Here is a 15,521-nt window from a genome sequence, read left to right on the forward strand (position 1 = left end):
TTTAAATACCCTACAGGCTATTCCAATTCGCGCCAAAATTACATACTGATAGATCACTATACCTGTTCTGTCTAAGACATGCAAATGACCACACAGTAATATTTCCATTATATATATATTTCCATTATATATATATATACACACACACACACACACACACACATATATACACACACACACGACTGCACTTGCTACAACGCATTATTTAGGCATATTACTTGTTTGAAAGGTGTTACATGAGTATCAGATCAACTTATGATGAAGAAGCAATATAGAAACAAGTGCCATGTGTTCCTGTTCTACTGAATTCTCAATTATGGATTATATTTGACAATGGATGTTGATATAAACCTTACTTCCTGCATTTTGGATTCTATTATGTATCTGATATTTTTCGACTGTATAAAAAGAGTCTTATTCTATATTGTCCTAGGTGGGCGTTTGAGCCGTTTTCATAAAAAAATCCCTATTGAAGTCAATGTGGACTTTCAGCTGCTTCACACACCTAGATAGGGATAATTAATTCACTGTATTTATGTTTATTTTTAACCTTATCATGATGTATATGTGTTTGATATTATGTTTTTACACATTGGTATTATCTTAGCAGTCTTGGTATTGTTCTCATGATTGAGCATGTGTTACTCATTCACATTTCAGTGATTGGCTGTGTTCAATTGCGATCTCCAGCCAGTCACTGATGAGTGACACCTGTTCAGTATGAAGCCCTACATAAGACACCGCTCATCCAGACAACATTACCCTTTGAGAAAGCGCCCTGAGAGGCGAGAAACGCGTCAGGGGAGTTTCTGTGCTTTTAACTATGGCTTACATGCCATAATAAAGGATTTTTTCAAGATTACTCCAGCCTCACTTTTCACTGTATGCAGTGCCCGAATATCTCCTACTACTCTACTTCACAGTGTAAATAATTACCTACAAAATAATATCAACATGAAGCTAAATAATACTTAATATTGTTTAAAAAAATAAATAAAAATAATTATATATATATATATATATGCAAATGTAAATACAACTGTATGCTCATCTGCATGTCTTAGGCAGGTCTGCAACCCCGCCTTTCACCATTATCACCCAGCACACAGCACACAGCACATATACATATACATACATATACATATATATATATATATATATACAGTGTTCGACAAACCTATACATTTGCTCGCCCCGGGCGAGTGGATTTAACATCGTGGCGAGCTCCTATTGGCCCAAGCAGCACACGTTTGGTACTAGGTGGCGAGTCGATTTTTTTGTGTGGCGAGTAGATTTTTTGGTGATTTGTCAACCACTGTATATATACATACATTTTTTATTTTTTTTTAAAATGGAAAATCAAGTTATTTTTAAAACGCGATTCATTTGCACCAAGCCCCCACACTGCTTGGATCCGAGTTAATATAATTCAGTTTATAATGGATTGTTGCTTACAAAAAAGAATTTTGAAAGTGCAGATCAGTCTCTTCATTGATTTTCCCTCACGCGATAAGAACAGCAAGAGCTTCTATGCAATAAAAGATTTCTGTAATAGGGTTACAAGAGAGAATATCACAGTGGTGTCATCATACACTATGTGATGGACAGACATCCCTAGGGGCTCCTTTTATTACCTCATTACTTTGTCTTTTTTAATGCATTTTGTTTGCTAGGGCACAGTTTTATGTAGTACTGAAGTGAAACAATGGCAGTGATTATTAATTAGTTAAATATTATACATATATATCCATAAATCACACTGATTAATGATTTTTCTTACTGAAAAGGCAGCAAATACTGTAGTTTTCATTGTTTTACTTGATCGATTGATTCCATGGCAGCTTAAACTTGGGTGCTGTGTCACTTCATTTAACTTTTCCAGTGCAGGCAAAAAGAAATACACAATTAAAATAAATACAATCAATGTGTTTCTTACCTTTGTCGGGATGAAGATTCATCCTCCTCATCCAACTGCGGCACCAACTCTTGCCCCACGACGCAATGATCCTCATCAGCATGATGCAAAGAAGCCCAAGATCCTCAGTTGCTTGCAGAGGGGTCTCGGATGAGTAGATCTTCTTTCCTTACTTTTCTTCTCTTCTTTGTAATCCAATAGGTCCAGGACAGAAGATGTTGATCCGACAGCTTCTTTGGGTCAAATGAGACGTGACAGGCCTTATAAAAGGCCTGTGATGTCACATTTGATTGACACATGGTACACCCCCCCCCCAATCCGATTGGTTGATGTACTATGTGATGGCTTCCATTTTTTTTAATGCTGTGACATCATCTTAAAGGGAGGGAAGCCAGCAAATCAGGTAGGATATGCTTCCCTCCCTTTAAGATAAGTATTTTATTTTTTTCCTGGTGCGGCCCGAGTCTTGCAGTTGTATTTAAGAATTGGCCCCCAAGTTATTCTGAGTTTGATGGGCCTGATCTAGAAGATCATTGGTGATGCCTTCATTCAGCAGTGGATCAACAAGAGCTGAAGATGATGATATACATATAAACTTAAAATGTTACTTGATCCAGCAGACAGCTTATTTGAACTGACAAAACTTGTGTAAAATGTGTGAAACTTATTGGCATTCCTCAAAGATGTGTAGTATATCATCTAACATGCATTACTTCTTTATAATCAATGTGTGATAGTACTGTGGGTTACAATTTACCACTGTTCTATTTAGAAACCTATACAGTTAAGAAAAGGAGAAATAGCTGCAGTCTTAGGCCGTGAATATAATTGCGGTGCGTGGGCCTCTTGCCACCAAAATAAATGAATGTTTTCAATTGTGTGCGCAAATTTTGAGCAGGCATCTGAAATTGATATTACCGAGCGAAGGCCGCGTCACGTGAGTGGTTCAGCCAACGAGGGCGAACCGTTCACGTGACATCATGGTCACGCCTCCCTGTCGCCTCCAGCCTGCAGTACTGGTTTCGCGCGTGCGATGTCACGAGGGCGCACACAGCTGGACCTACAATAATCAAGCCCTAAGTGTTAAAAGGATCCTCAGACGATGTTATTTGTATTTAAATGAGAAAAATCATAGCACAAAATTAACTTTTACTGGGGTATATACTTTGGGTATGTGCCTGAAACCTTGTGCTATTATTTGTGTATTTAATTACAAATAAAATGGTCTGAGGGTCCTTTGAACACTTAATAGTGTGGCTACTTGTCCTTTTCTTCGCTGCATTGGTACTGTGTCGGTTGGGGACTCCTGGCAGAGACGCTACGCACCATTGAATATTTGATTTAAATCACATCGGAGTAACGGGAGTGCAGGACAAGTACTTATTTTTTTATTACCAAACCTACACTTTCACTATTTAATAAAAATGAAAAAGTACATTTGTTTAAAAATGTCAGCTCACTTTATGTTTAGCGGGAGTATAACTTAAACCTTCCTAAAATGTTTTAACATTTTGTTGTCCTTCCTGTGTAGAATATGCTTAATTCAAGTAGGAAATTACATTACTGGATGTGTTTTTTCCCTAAAATGTTCTCCCCTTCCAAGAGGTAGATCCACAGAGCTCTGTTAGTGACTTAACATGACATTGGATAGACATCTCAATGAAGCACCTGTCAAGAGATAGCAAACACCACTCAGCAGTTGCTATTGAGATAGATAAAATAGAACCTTTTATAACAAGCTTGTTGTTATCATTACAAACTTTGTGTCAAAACCCAACTTGTAAATATAGTGGAACCAATAAGCTCAAAGTCTATTCATTAAACTGAGATTGTGTCAAGATTGGCACTATCAGTTTAATTCATACCCCCCTATGCATTTTAAGTAGATCTATGGCGTTTTGCCAGTATACAGTATATGTTGTCAAATGAAAACCAGTAATAAACAGGGAAGTAACAAAAATACAATGTATACATATTTAACCTCGTATTGCTTTTTAAATGCCGACTGTTATAATGCTTATATTGTAACTTTGTTTCTTAAGGAAACGGGTGTAATTACTTCCCCCCCCCATTTGAATAACCTTAATGCATAAATCTACCATACACCCTTAAAACTGCAAAATCGAGCTCCCCTTTCAATGAGGCATATTTGTTTTGCAATATCACTTTATCCAAACAATATGGCACCAAATAAACTAGCAGTGAAAAGAATGCCCGCCGTGTGAGATCAGCCCAGGGAACTAGCGGCACCTTGAATGTGACACCTAGAACGCAGGTGATCAGGGATTCGTCGTTGTGATACGCCTGCACGTTCGACGTAACGTCATCGGCCAACTGCTACAGACGTTGGCGGAGCTAAGATTTTGGAGGCCATCTTTGATTTGGGCGAAATAAATTATTGCATTAAAATGAATCTGCGTTGTAACGGTAAACCCTAAATAAAGAAACATACTACACTCCATCAATGTATAGCGCATTCCCCGGCAGCAACAAGCTGGGCGTTTCCAAAGAATATGACACATTCACAAGCATGAATTCAAAATGCTGTGCACTTCTCTAATTGTTTACTGCTGTAACTTGACCGGTTTTTCTTTTTTTGTTCCCTTGTTAAGTTTCAGCAGTTTGATTTCCGACAGCGGGTTGCCAACATCAAATATGGCCGCCGTGTGGCGCCGCTCTCACTCCTCCCAGGCTGCGCGCGGCCGCCGCCGAACTTCGGGTCGCGTGTCAGCTGACAGTCGCCTGACAGGTACGGGAACTGCTGCGCGTGCGCGGTGCTGGCCGGGATTGGAGCGAGGAGCCAACATGGCGGCGTCCAGCGGCAGCCTGTGAGAGAGAAAGGAGAGATAGATACAAAGAACCCAGGAGCGGAGCGCGAGACGGCCAAAGCCAGACAGTTATTATATTCAGAGAGGACAGACCGCGAGCCGCGGCGCGCGGCCGGGGGTGTCCGCGCGCAACCTGGGAGCGCGAGAGCGGAGGGGCGGGGACAGAGCCCGGATACAGCGCTGAGCTGGGAGCCCGGGTACAGCGCTGCTGCTGCCGACAAGGTAACGTGACCGTGTGTGTCTATAAACTATAGGTATAGATGTCTCTCTTGTGTAAATACAATTGGGTGTACATTCTATATATTTATAATGTGTGCATATATTATTGTGGATGTGAAGTTGTTAGTACAGTACATCTAAGTAAATGTGTGTGTGTGTGTATATATATAATGTATGCTGTATATTTACATATACATGTGTGAATCTATTTACACCATTTGTATATCTATTCTACCTATTATTACTTTTCATATTTTCACATAAAATAAGGGACAAATACATCTATAATTATTTGTGTGTGTTATATATATGTATATATATATGTATTTGGGGACACACACACACATGTCACTGCCACTTCCTGACAGCTCTGGCCCTGCTCTGACCTGCCTGTCGGGTGTCACTCAGTGACTCTCGCTGATCTCACTCATTGCCTGTAACAATGAAAGGTGTTCTATGAGTGCTGAGTATTGGGACGGGGAGATTCGGGTCCAGAACAACAAATAAAGCACATTGATATATTCGTTCAGATTCCAGTTAGTGAGATGGTAACCTCGCGGGTGTCTGTGGGGCCTGCTAAGAGATGACGAGCTTTTGCCAGTGAGGGAGAGTGAAAAGGCATTGCAGTGAGTGACACTTGGCAGGTCAGGGATCAACTGACTTAAAGAGAGATTCATTCATGCAAATTAGACTCATTTAAAAAAATGATTTTTGGTCTATAATGCCCCAAAAAGAAACATACTTGGGTTTAAATGACAGTCTATGAGTTTTGCAGAGGTACTTGGGCCTTGCTAGCTTACCTTGAATGAAAATCTCCAGATAATTGCATTTGTTGAGCTACATAATGCTTGCAATGTTATTGCTATTTAATGTCTGATGGATAATCGCTCCGCTCTTAGATATGCGTTTAGTTTGATCTTGTCTAAGAACCACTTACTGTCACCTTCCCAGTAACGTTAACCCAAGAACCCTCTGAATGGTATATCCTCCCATTAATTGATTTTGTTATATGTCAGCACCTATCATTGCTGGTACAATAAGCCATTGCTAATATTATTATTGTTCTATTTTAATATGGCTGTCGTCACAATTCAGTGTAATTCCTGTATCTCGGATCTTTCTTTCCATTGATCTCCTGTGCACTTTCCCTTCTCCAGTATGTCTAATCCCCTTCTTATACAGTATTTCTTATTTAGCAAATTGTGTCTTGATATCGACTGCTGTCACTTAATTTTTTTTCCCTGTCCTAGGACGGGATCTTTTCTCATTGTTGCTGGGTTTATTATGCCAGCGAGATGATAATGCTACTGTAGTTATTGGTCCCTATCTTGTTTAGTGTGTGTCTTTTTTGCATGTTCATAACTGTCTGCGGCAGTGTCAGTTCAAGTGAAAGTACAAATGTACATGTCCAGAGATATGTCCATTTTTAGACATATGTTTCTTCCTGCTGGTAGTTGAATTGTAACACATTGGTAAAATAATTACGGCTAATCCATAAAACAAAACAAAAAAAAACCCAGTGTGTACTGCAGGCGTCTGTCAGCGAATGGGATAATATGGCTGTCCATATGATTATTTCCTTGCATCAATTATAGAGTATGCAGTCTTGTTATAGGTTGCCCTAGTCGTGTTGCTGAGTGTTTGTGTAAATTAATGTAGTTGGAGGAATGTTAAGTGAATGAGGCCTTAAGCGATAAAGCCGGCTTTTTGTTACTTTGCATATTAAAGTATGGATGGTTTAAATGGAAAAGAAAAGTGCACAATTATATGGTTGGAATAACTATCAAAAGCTATTTTTAGCATGTTCATTAGTGTAAATGCACTTTTGAGTCTGGATTTGTGTGCTAATGAAATTCAAAAAATATGTAGGCCTGTATCACAAAAGGTTGCTAAAGCTTGGTTCTCTTTTGTAGATTTGGGCCATAGTACTGTCTCTTGCAGCACAACTGATACATTGTGTACAGAGATAAATTACATCAATGCCTCTGACTAGCTTACAATATTGGTTTTGGTAGTGACTTGCCTAAGAGCCCGAAAAGGTGTTATAGGTATTTTTCTTGTACAGTATAAGTGCTGATCAGAAAGATTTGCTGAGGACAAAGCCAGTGTTGAGTTAAATATAACTTAGTTCTGCTGCTCCTCTATGTTGTATATCTACTCAAGCATCAATGGTTATACACAGCAATGTCCAGTTAAGGCCTCGGGCATGGTCAGCGCTTATGCTGAGGCGCGCTCTCACTTACCTGTGAGCCCCTGCAGCCGCAATGAGAGCGGCTTTAGTAGGGGCTCGCCTACGCTTCCGCAAGCGTGCGGAAGCGTAGGTCTTAGGAAAATGTTAAATTTGCGCGCTCACGGGAGCGCAGGGCTGGTCACGTGAGCGGTTCGCCCAATGAGGGCGAACCAGCTCCGTGACGTCACTGGTCCGCCCCCGACACGCCCCCGGACGGCGCGCTAACCAAGGCCAGGGAAAGCACCCACTTTCCCTCAGCCTCAGCGCGCCTCCACACGGGCTGAGTCACCATGGACTCAGCCTAAGGCCTGGGACATAGACATTCCAGCCGCGCTGAGCCGCGCTCCTGCTCTGCCTCGCGTGCTCAAAATTGAGCTTTTTCCTGTCCTTGCAGGCAAGGCAGTGAGCGCGCTCTGGGGGCGGGGGCGTAGCGGAGGCGTGCCAGAAGGCGGAGCGGGGCTAGTCCCTCGCTCCCATTGGATGTGAGCGGTCACGTGACCGCTCACATCGCTTCCCCGAGCGGCAAATTTGAAACTTGCCTGTCTCGGCAAAGTTTCAGAGCCTCCGCACGCATCAGCGTGCATGCGGAGGGGGAATCTATAGCCGCGCTGATGGCAGATGCAGGGGCTTTGTGCATCTGCTCAGCGCGGCTCAGCCCGCCTCAGCGAGCTTGGACTTACTATGTCCCAGGCGTAAAGCAGCAGTTCAAGCTGCTGATTTTTATATTTTTATTCCCCCCCCCTTTAATATGTGCATGAATACACTCCACAGAATGATAAGTAATTAGCTAAGTTGCCAATCGATCAGCGAAGATTCACTAAATTTCTGTCAGTGCAGCAGAAGAGGACCAAAGATGCAAAGTTCTGTGGGGAAGATCATATGACCAGGCAGTCACTAGATACATTTGCTGCTCTGCTAGAGGGCAGAGCTGAAAAGGGGGTGTGCCATAGCCTGTTTCAGAAGTGGAAGAGGAAGGGGATGGAACTTTGTAAATTGTTGCTATAGAAACAAAAAAATGCTGGTTTAATCATACTACATTAAAAATGTCATTCAGAGTTGTGTTTTTTTTTTTAATACTAGTATTTTCTCATGGCACAGAACTGATTTATTACAAAACACACATGTAGGATATTGCTTTGTAAGATCTCATATTTCCCTTTCTAATGCTGTTTTTCATTTTAAAATCTGATGCTTCATTGAGGATGTAGAAGCGGTTTAAATATGAAGTGTCTGGGAGGTTGAAATGAAGCTCTCCCCAGAGCGCAGTGTCATGTCATGGTTGTCATGGCTACCAGCGGCTTGAGAAAAATGCTTTAACAGTAGAATATATATGTTTTAGGACATGCTCAATGAGCGCGCTCATGCTTGGAGAGCGCTCCAAGCATGAGCGCCGGGTGTCCTGCTTGTACGTGCGCGCGGGGGAGGGGGGGCATTGCGGGTAGTTGAGCGCGCGGGTAAGTATAGTTTTTTTTTTTACCTGATCGCGGCTAAGCTGCATATATCTATATATGTAAGTCTCCTCCGCAAGAGCTGCCCGATCAGTGCAAGCGGCGACTTAGCCTTATATAGCAAAAGACAGAAAAAGCCCAATGCTACATCCAATGTGACAAAAAAACACAGTGAAATAATTATACATTCTCTTGAAAAAGGGTCATTTAGTTAAACCCTTTGGCCAAAGCGTTATAAGCCTGCAAGCCCCATCAAGACATGACCAGTAAGCGGGTCCTAACACTACCTATGGAAATTCTCTGCTGGAGGGAGAATGGCCACAATGGACCTGTACTGCACATGAACATAAAAAAAACCTTGCTACTTAAGTGGGGAGCGGTGAGATTAAACCCTGGGAGGAGGTGCCATTAACCTCCAATCAACTGATACCAGTTGAAAATCAAATTAATATTCCTTTGCTGTGTTTACTAACCTTATATGATGAGTTAAACCCATATTGGCTTCGAGTAGGAATTGCTGCTATAAGGACTGTAAGTTAAAAGGGGAAATTAAGAAACACACCGGAAACCTTTCGTGTTGCAAGAGGGTTCTGAATGTTTTGGAAACTCTGCCGGCCTCATTGGCAGTAAATGGATTTAATGAAGGAATCTAACATGACTGTAGCTTTTGCTTTTATGTTTCATCCTGGTTACATACCTCAGTGTAAAACCATTCAATAGTTTTGTGTATTGCAGAATTATTTATGTAAAAGACAGTTTCTACTTATCTGTAACTCAGCCATGATCTCTGGAAGTTTTTCTTTGTTTTTCATCTGTTGGCGTTTATCAAAAGCAGCATGCGTTGTATAGTTTTTCAAATGTATTATTGAGCTTTTTGGTCCCACGCTTGCAAAGCTTATGTATCTCAAATGATAAAATAACCATAATAACAAATTTATTTCATCTGACCCTCAAATAGGTAGAGAAAATATTACAGGACTGAAGTCTTCCAGTGTATCTCTGTTTCAGTAAATGCTGTTTTGTGGTACCACCTCTGTGAAAATATACTATGTGTAACTTCCAGGGTCAAGAGTAAAAATAATATGATTATGAATTTGAGAGTTACTTACAAAGCAGAAAACAGAATTATGGGAATCATAGAGCTTTAAATCTGGAAAGTAACTGAGCATAATTTAGCTTAACTGTTACGTATGCTATGAATGAAACACCATTGTACCATGCTAATGTTTCTAGTTCTTTAATGAGAATGTTTTGTGCAACGTCGTTTACATAAATAATATATATATCGTCGTTATAGAGGTAAAACTCAGTAAGTGCAATTTTGGCAAAAAAAAACTCACTAAATGCACTACCTGGATGACAATTTCTCTATTACTACTGAAAAACTTATTAAAGAAACATAATCTTCCGAACTTGTCATCAAAATACCTTCCTTTTAAATACATACTTTTTCCTATCAAAAAGAACATTTAATCGCTTTTTCCTCAGTACTCAAAGAATGTAGTTAATGATTTTTACCGCTGCAACGTGTGGGTGTATCCTGTAGGATCAATGAAAAGAAGCCTGTATGTTTTTGTATCAGTCTATCAGTCTATCAGTTGTATCAGTTGCAGTTGAAGCAATATCCTACATGTGAGATTTTTTTTTTTTTTTTTAATCAGTTCTGTACTATGAGAAAATACTTGTAGCATTTTCTTGGAAAAAAAACCCCCCAAATTTTTAAAGACATTTTTAATGTTTTCTAATGTAACCACCATTTTTTGCTTCTATAGTAACCATTTACAAAGTCACATCCCTTTCCTCTTCTGAGTCAGGCTCTGGCACAGCCCTTTGCCCTCTCTCTAGCAGTGCACTAATTGTATTGGTCACATGATCTTCCACACAGAACTTTGCATCTTGGGTAATCTTCTGTAGCCCTAACAGTGATATAAAGCAGGGGTGCGCAAACTTTTCTGCTTGCGCCACCTGTCTGCTCTCCCCCCCTGCTCGCACCGCCTGTTCTTACCACCTTCCTGGCACGGCCGCGTCATATGAAGTCACAACGATGACGGCAACGCGCTGCCAATTGCGCCCGCAGCATCATTTGATGCCGCGTTGTCATGGCGACGCTTCACCTAAGAGGCGGCTGAGACCAGGTACGAGAGACTTACAGAGGCCTCGCGCCTCCCCTGGCATTTAATTGAAATGCTTCAGGGAAGAGCGCGTGGCCTATGTAACTGCCGCGCCCTCCCACTCCCCCCCCCCCAGAAAATCTCTGGGGGTGGGGTGGCACGCCCCCCAGGTTGCGCACCCCTGATATAAAGAACCAAGGCGAATTGTCAACGATCGATTACAGGAGAACGGATCGATCGGCAGCTTAGCCAATCACTTGTCAGTGTGCAGATTGTATTGTGCTTGAATGGGGAAATAAATAAGTTTAACGTCCGTTTGAACGGCAGCTTTAAGTTGTATCCCCGGTTGACCAGGACTCCTATATAGAGATTTTATGCATGAACATTATTTTGCGCCTGAAGGTTACTACATTGCTTAATCATGTGTTTTGATAAAATCCTTGAACTGTAACTAGCAAATTGGTTTCTAAATTCCCTATTTAGTTTGGAAACTGAAATTGTGCTTAATACAGATACTGATGTACTCCCATTGCAGTTATATCTGCGGCCATTTTAAGTGCCCAATTTTTTTTCGTACATTGGTGGTCAAAATCTCCCGAATCCCTGTGAGTGCTCCTGTCTGATCACCGAGAAATCCAGCACAGGTGATCGCTCCTTTAAATTCAACAACGCTATTCCCTACAAAGTGCACTAATACATTGACCTCCTCAGTACCAAAGTTACAGGTTTCTTTGGCTCTGAAGAGGTTGCTCACTTTGGTGTTGGTGCCCCCTTGCAGCATGTTGCAGAGCAGTGCATTGTTGACCTCTTCCATCACTAAAGGGCTTAACAATACCCAGAGTAGTTTTGTGATAAACCGTGAGTTCTTTATCTTAAGTGGAGACATCACAGGAAACTCCGACAGGAAGGAAAGTTCCTGTTTTCAAAGTGGAATTGGATATCTTGTTTTGTTCCAAATGTTTTCCTCAACGTTGTATTTCAAACATGGCATGATCTATAAAGTAACCAGTAACGTTGTTCACCCATATTGCACCTGCTGTGGCATTTATAGACTGTGTTTAATTATAACATTTACTGGCTTATATAATTGAGGCCTGAAAACAATGCACACGAGTGGAAATAAATAATACAGACGTGGAATGTATATTACTTACAGCTGCAGTTGAGAGAAGTGGACTTCACTTGTCCTCTGATGCAGCAATGAAGTTGAAATGCTGAGACAATTTATAGAAAATGTGCATTGTGTGTTATCCAATTTCAGGGTGAAATTTTACTCTAATTGCAGAAGTAAATACAATGCAAGTGGAGTAATAAAATGTTATTGTGAAGTTAATGGTGCGTGCTAGAAAAAATATTATTAAAAATGAAGCACTCTGGGAACAGGAGCAATGTATTTCTCTATTCTTATTGCTGTACAGTCTATGGATGAGATTTATATAATATGGTAGAGTTGATCTTTATTAATTACAGCAATAGGAACAATGTTAAAGTTCTTAACAAAAATGTAGCTAAATATTTTGAGTGCATATCTAATTAGGGAAATGGGTTTGTCACAGTTCCTTTTGGGTTCTGGTCAGAATTGAATTAGAGTATTTTAGGTTATTATTAATTAAACATAATTATCATCAACAGTGGCAAATTGATTGGGTCAGAAGAGCAAAGCTAGTTAACAAGTCTGTTATAGTTATTTTGTTTATGCACATTTTTTACATAGTAAAAAAAAATATTGTTCTAAGTAGATACCAACAGGTTTTCTGCTGGTTTTCAGGAACTTCTGCTGTTGTGCTTTTCAGTGGAAATGTGTTAACACCAGCATGATAATTGGAAAATGTATTTTTGAGTGATGTCTGGAATCTCATGGGTTTATGTTTTGGTATTTACATCCTGACTGTACATTTCATACCACACAGCTAAAGCAAGCAGCCTGCTAGTGAGCATATTAGGGGACATTACACTTTAATCTTCAAATACGCAGTCAAAATAAAGTAACATTCTAACTAATCTTGCTTACAAAATATGAATGGAAATTGCCATAAAGTAATGTGTACTGTGCATGGCTGCTGTATTTCATGTTCTCAGAGATGCTCTGATGTTTTCTAACACTCATGGAAACGGCATCTGTGTAACATGAGATGTTGGCCCCAGCACACTGGAAATTGTAATTTTCTGCTATTTTCTTTTAGTATGTCTGCTGTTGCTTCTAGTAAAATGAATAGTGTCATTGAATGGATTATAGTTTTTTTTGTCAGTTTTAGAAATAAAATGGCAATTTATCTTTTTGTTTTTAAGGTACCTAAACACAATTTACACCTTTTAAGTACCATTAATTGAAATGCACCGGATATTGTTTTCTTAATTAGGATTTATTGTACATTGGTTTATCATAAAACTGCACAAATTTTTCGTCAAGTCTTCACAAAAAGCTAAATGTGTGTTCATTGCAGATTGTGGTACCTTCTAATTGACCAATATGAGAATTCTACAGGTACCTGCATCTGAAGAGATGTCGTATGTCAAAAGCTTGTGTACAAGTGTGAAGAGCTGTTATGTTAGTCCATTAACACAAACTGCAGTGTCCACATTTCTCATGGATCAATAATGACAATAACAACAAATAGCTGAAAAGCAGGTTTTCTGGGATCATGGAAACTTGTGTATATTATGATTGTAACTGATTTTGTTCTAACACTAGGCCGTCTCTTCCCTCCCCCCCTCCACACTTCCCTCATTCGTGAAAGGTAATATCTAAAAGGTGAGGGAATAAATTAGCACCAGCATTGCTGGGGGAAGCCCATTTTGAGTGCTTGCTAGAGAACAACAATATTAAGTAACTTTCCTTCATTCCTGCCTTTGTCGTGCAGTTGTTCTTAGTGTTTCGTTGTTTCCCCATTACTTTATTGTACATTATTCCCACAGATCTCCTGTTATGCCAAGTGCTGCAGCAGTGTGAGGTGCTGTACCAAATTCTGCAGGTGGAAAGCCCTGCACTATAAGAAATCACATGGCTGCAGTTAAAGCAGAACGGCCAACAGTTTTGCTAATGGTTCCTCTTACAGACTTATCCTAAACATCTTTTATTGTCTTTCCCTACCTAATAAGTTACTATATCATCGTTATAAATAGAGGCAAACATTGGTACATTGTTTTTTGGGGGATGTCATAATGTATGCTTTGACAGAATAAGAAAACACCATGGAGGCAGCCATCCTAAAATAGAATATTTTGGGGTACTCTAGGTGGTTTGATCACTTTAAAGAGCATATACATGTATAGCATTTATTTTGAAAACATAGAAAGAAAGAGCTTTAAGAAGTGCAGTGTATTTGTGTGTGTATTTGTGTGTGTATATGTACACACACGTTTGCAGAAGTATTCACCCCCTACAAATAATGTCGCATTTTGTTGAATTACAAATAATGTATGCACAGTTTTTCAAAAATGTCTTTTATTATTCTAAACTACAAAGCTGTAGGGGTTGAACCGAACACTGTTCTACTGTATGAGGAGCAAAATGAAATTTGCTGGTTGCATAAAGCATTCAGCCCCTTAAGTTATTACTTGATAAAAGCACCTCTTGCAGCAATTACTGCTATGAGTTTTTTGGATAGGTCTCTACTAGTTATGCACAGTAGGATGGGGACATTTTTGCCCATTCTTCACGGGGAAATTGATCCAGTTCTGATAAGTTTTTTGGAGATCATCAATGGACTGCAAAATTAAAGTATCGCCATAAATATTCAATTGGATTCAAGTCAGGACTTCGACTGGGCCGCTCAAGAACATTAATTCTTTTGTTCAACTACTCCAGTGTGGTTTTGAGCTTCAGGTGATTGTCCTGTTGAAATCTGAATTTCCCCCCTAGTTTCTGAGTCTGACTTGGTCAGGCTTTCGTCAAGGATTCATCTGTACTTTGAACCAGTCTCCCCTCTATTCTGACAAGCTTCCCAGTACCTGCTGAATAGAAGCATCCCCATAACATGTTGCCACCAGCATACTTGACAGTTGGGGTGGTTATGTGCAGTGTTGTGCTTGCGCCAGCCATAAAACTTGGAATTTAGACCAGTGTGTTAATTTTTTTTTACCTGACAACAAAGCCATTTTCTACATGGCTGCAGTATCATCTATATGTGTGAGGATCCGTGACAATCGCTGGCGCAACTACTCACCACTTCCCACCCAGGGAGTCTCGGTCCGCTCCGCCTTTCGTGGTGATGCTGGTGCCGTTCATCCGCCCAGGAACGTGCGCAGGTCACTCGCTGACATGAGTGCCGGTCCCGCTGCTCCCTCTCCCATGTTACACCCACAGCGTAGTGTCGCTGAGATTCGGTGCGCGCACACTCGGTGGCAAGAACGCCAGCCCAGGGGCGTGCTCCAGCCCCGCGCTGATTTTTAGAGCCAGCTCCGCTGGTCCCGTACTCAGACTCCACCCGTGACTTGACGTCACACTCCTACTCTTAACCTTGCATCTACAGTACTCTGCATTCTACACCTACACTGGACTCTTCCTCCACCACTTACAACACGCCTTACTGGTAACTCCCCTGCCTGCAGCCCTCTCATTGGTGCTACTCTCCCACTTCTACTCTGCTCTCCACTCACTCTTTGGCTGAGCATAAACTTGGTTTATGTGCGTTGTGTTCATTACAGTTTTTCCCCCGGTCTGAGCCTAGCTTGTCTTGATCTCCGTTGCCTGACCCTGCCTGTTTTTGGATTCTGCTCTTCTCCGCTCCTGACCCCCAGCTTACCCACAACGATCCGCACCCTTCCAAT

General features: G+C 40.8%; 1 protein-coding gene across 4 annotated transcripts in view; it reads left to right on the forward strand.

Moving 5' to 3' along the window:
* The first annotated feature begins 4,642 nt into the window (after positions 1-4,642).
* DNAJC13 (DnaJ heat shock protein family (Hsp40) member C13) overlaps positions 4,643-15,521 on the forward strand; it is a 134,641-nt gene continuing 123,762 nt past the window's right edge. For 3 of the 4 annotated variants that reach the window (XR_012799256.1, XM_075587104.1, XM_075587106.1), the window contains exon 1: positions 4,643-4,965. The gene's annotated coding sequence lies outside the window, so the exon portion shown is untranslated. The remainder of the gene's footprint in view (positions 4,966-15,521) is intronic. The other variant, XM_075587105.1, reaches the window with a different exon arrangement.

This window comes from Ascaphus truei, chromosome 2 (genome assembly GCF_040206685.1).
Source record: "Ascaphus truei isolate aAscTru1 chromosome 2, aAscTru1.hap1, whole genome shotgun sequence".
In the NCBI taxonomy this organism is placed as follows: domain Eukaryota; kingdom Metazoa; phylum Chordata; class Amphibia; order Anura; family Ascaphidae; genus Ascaphus; species Ascaphus truei.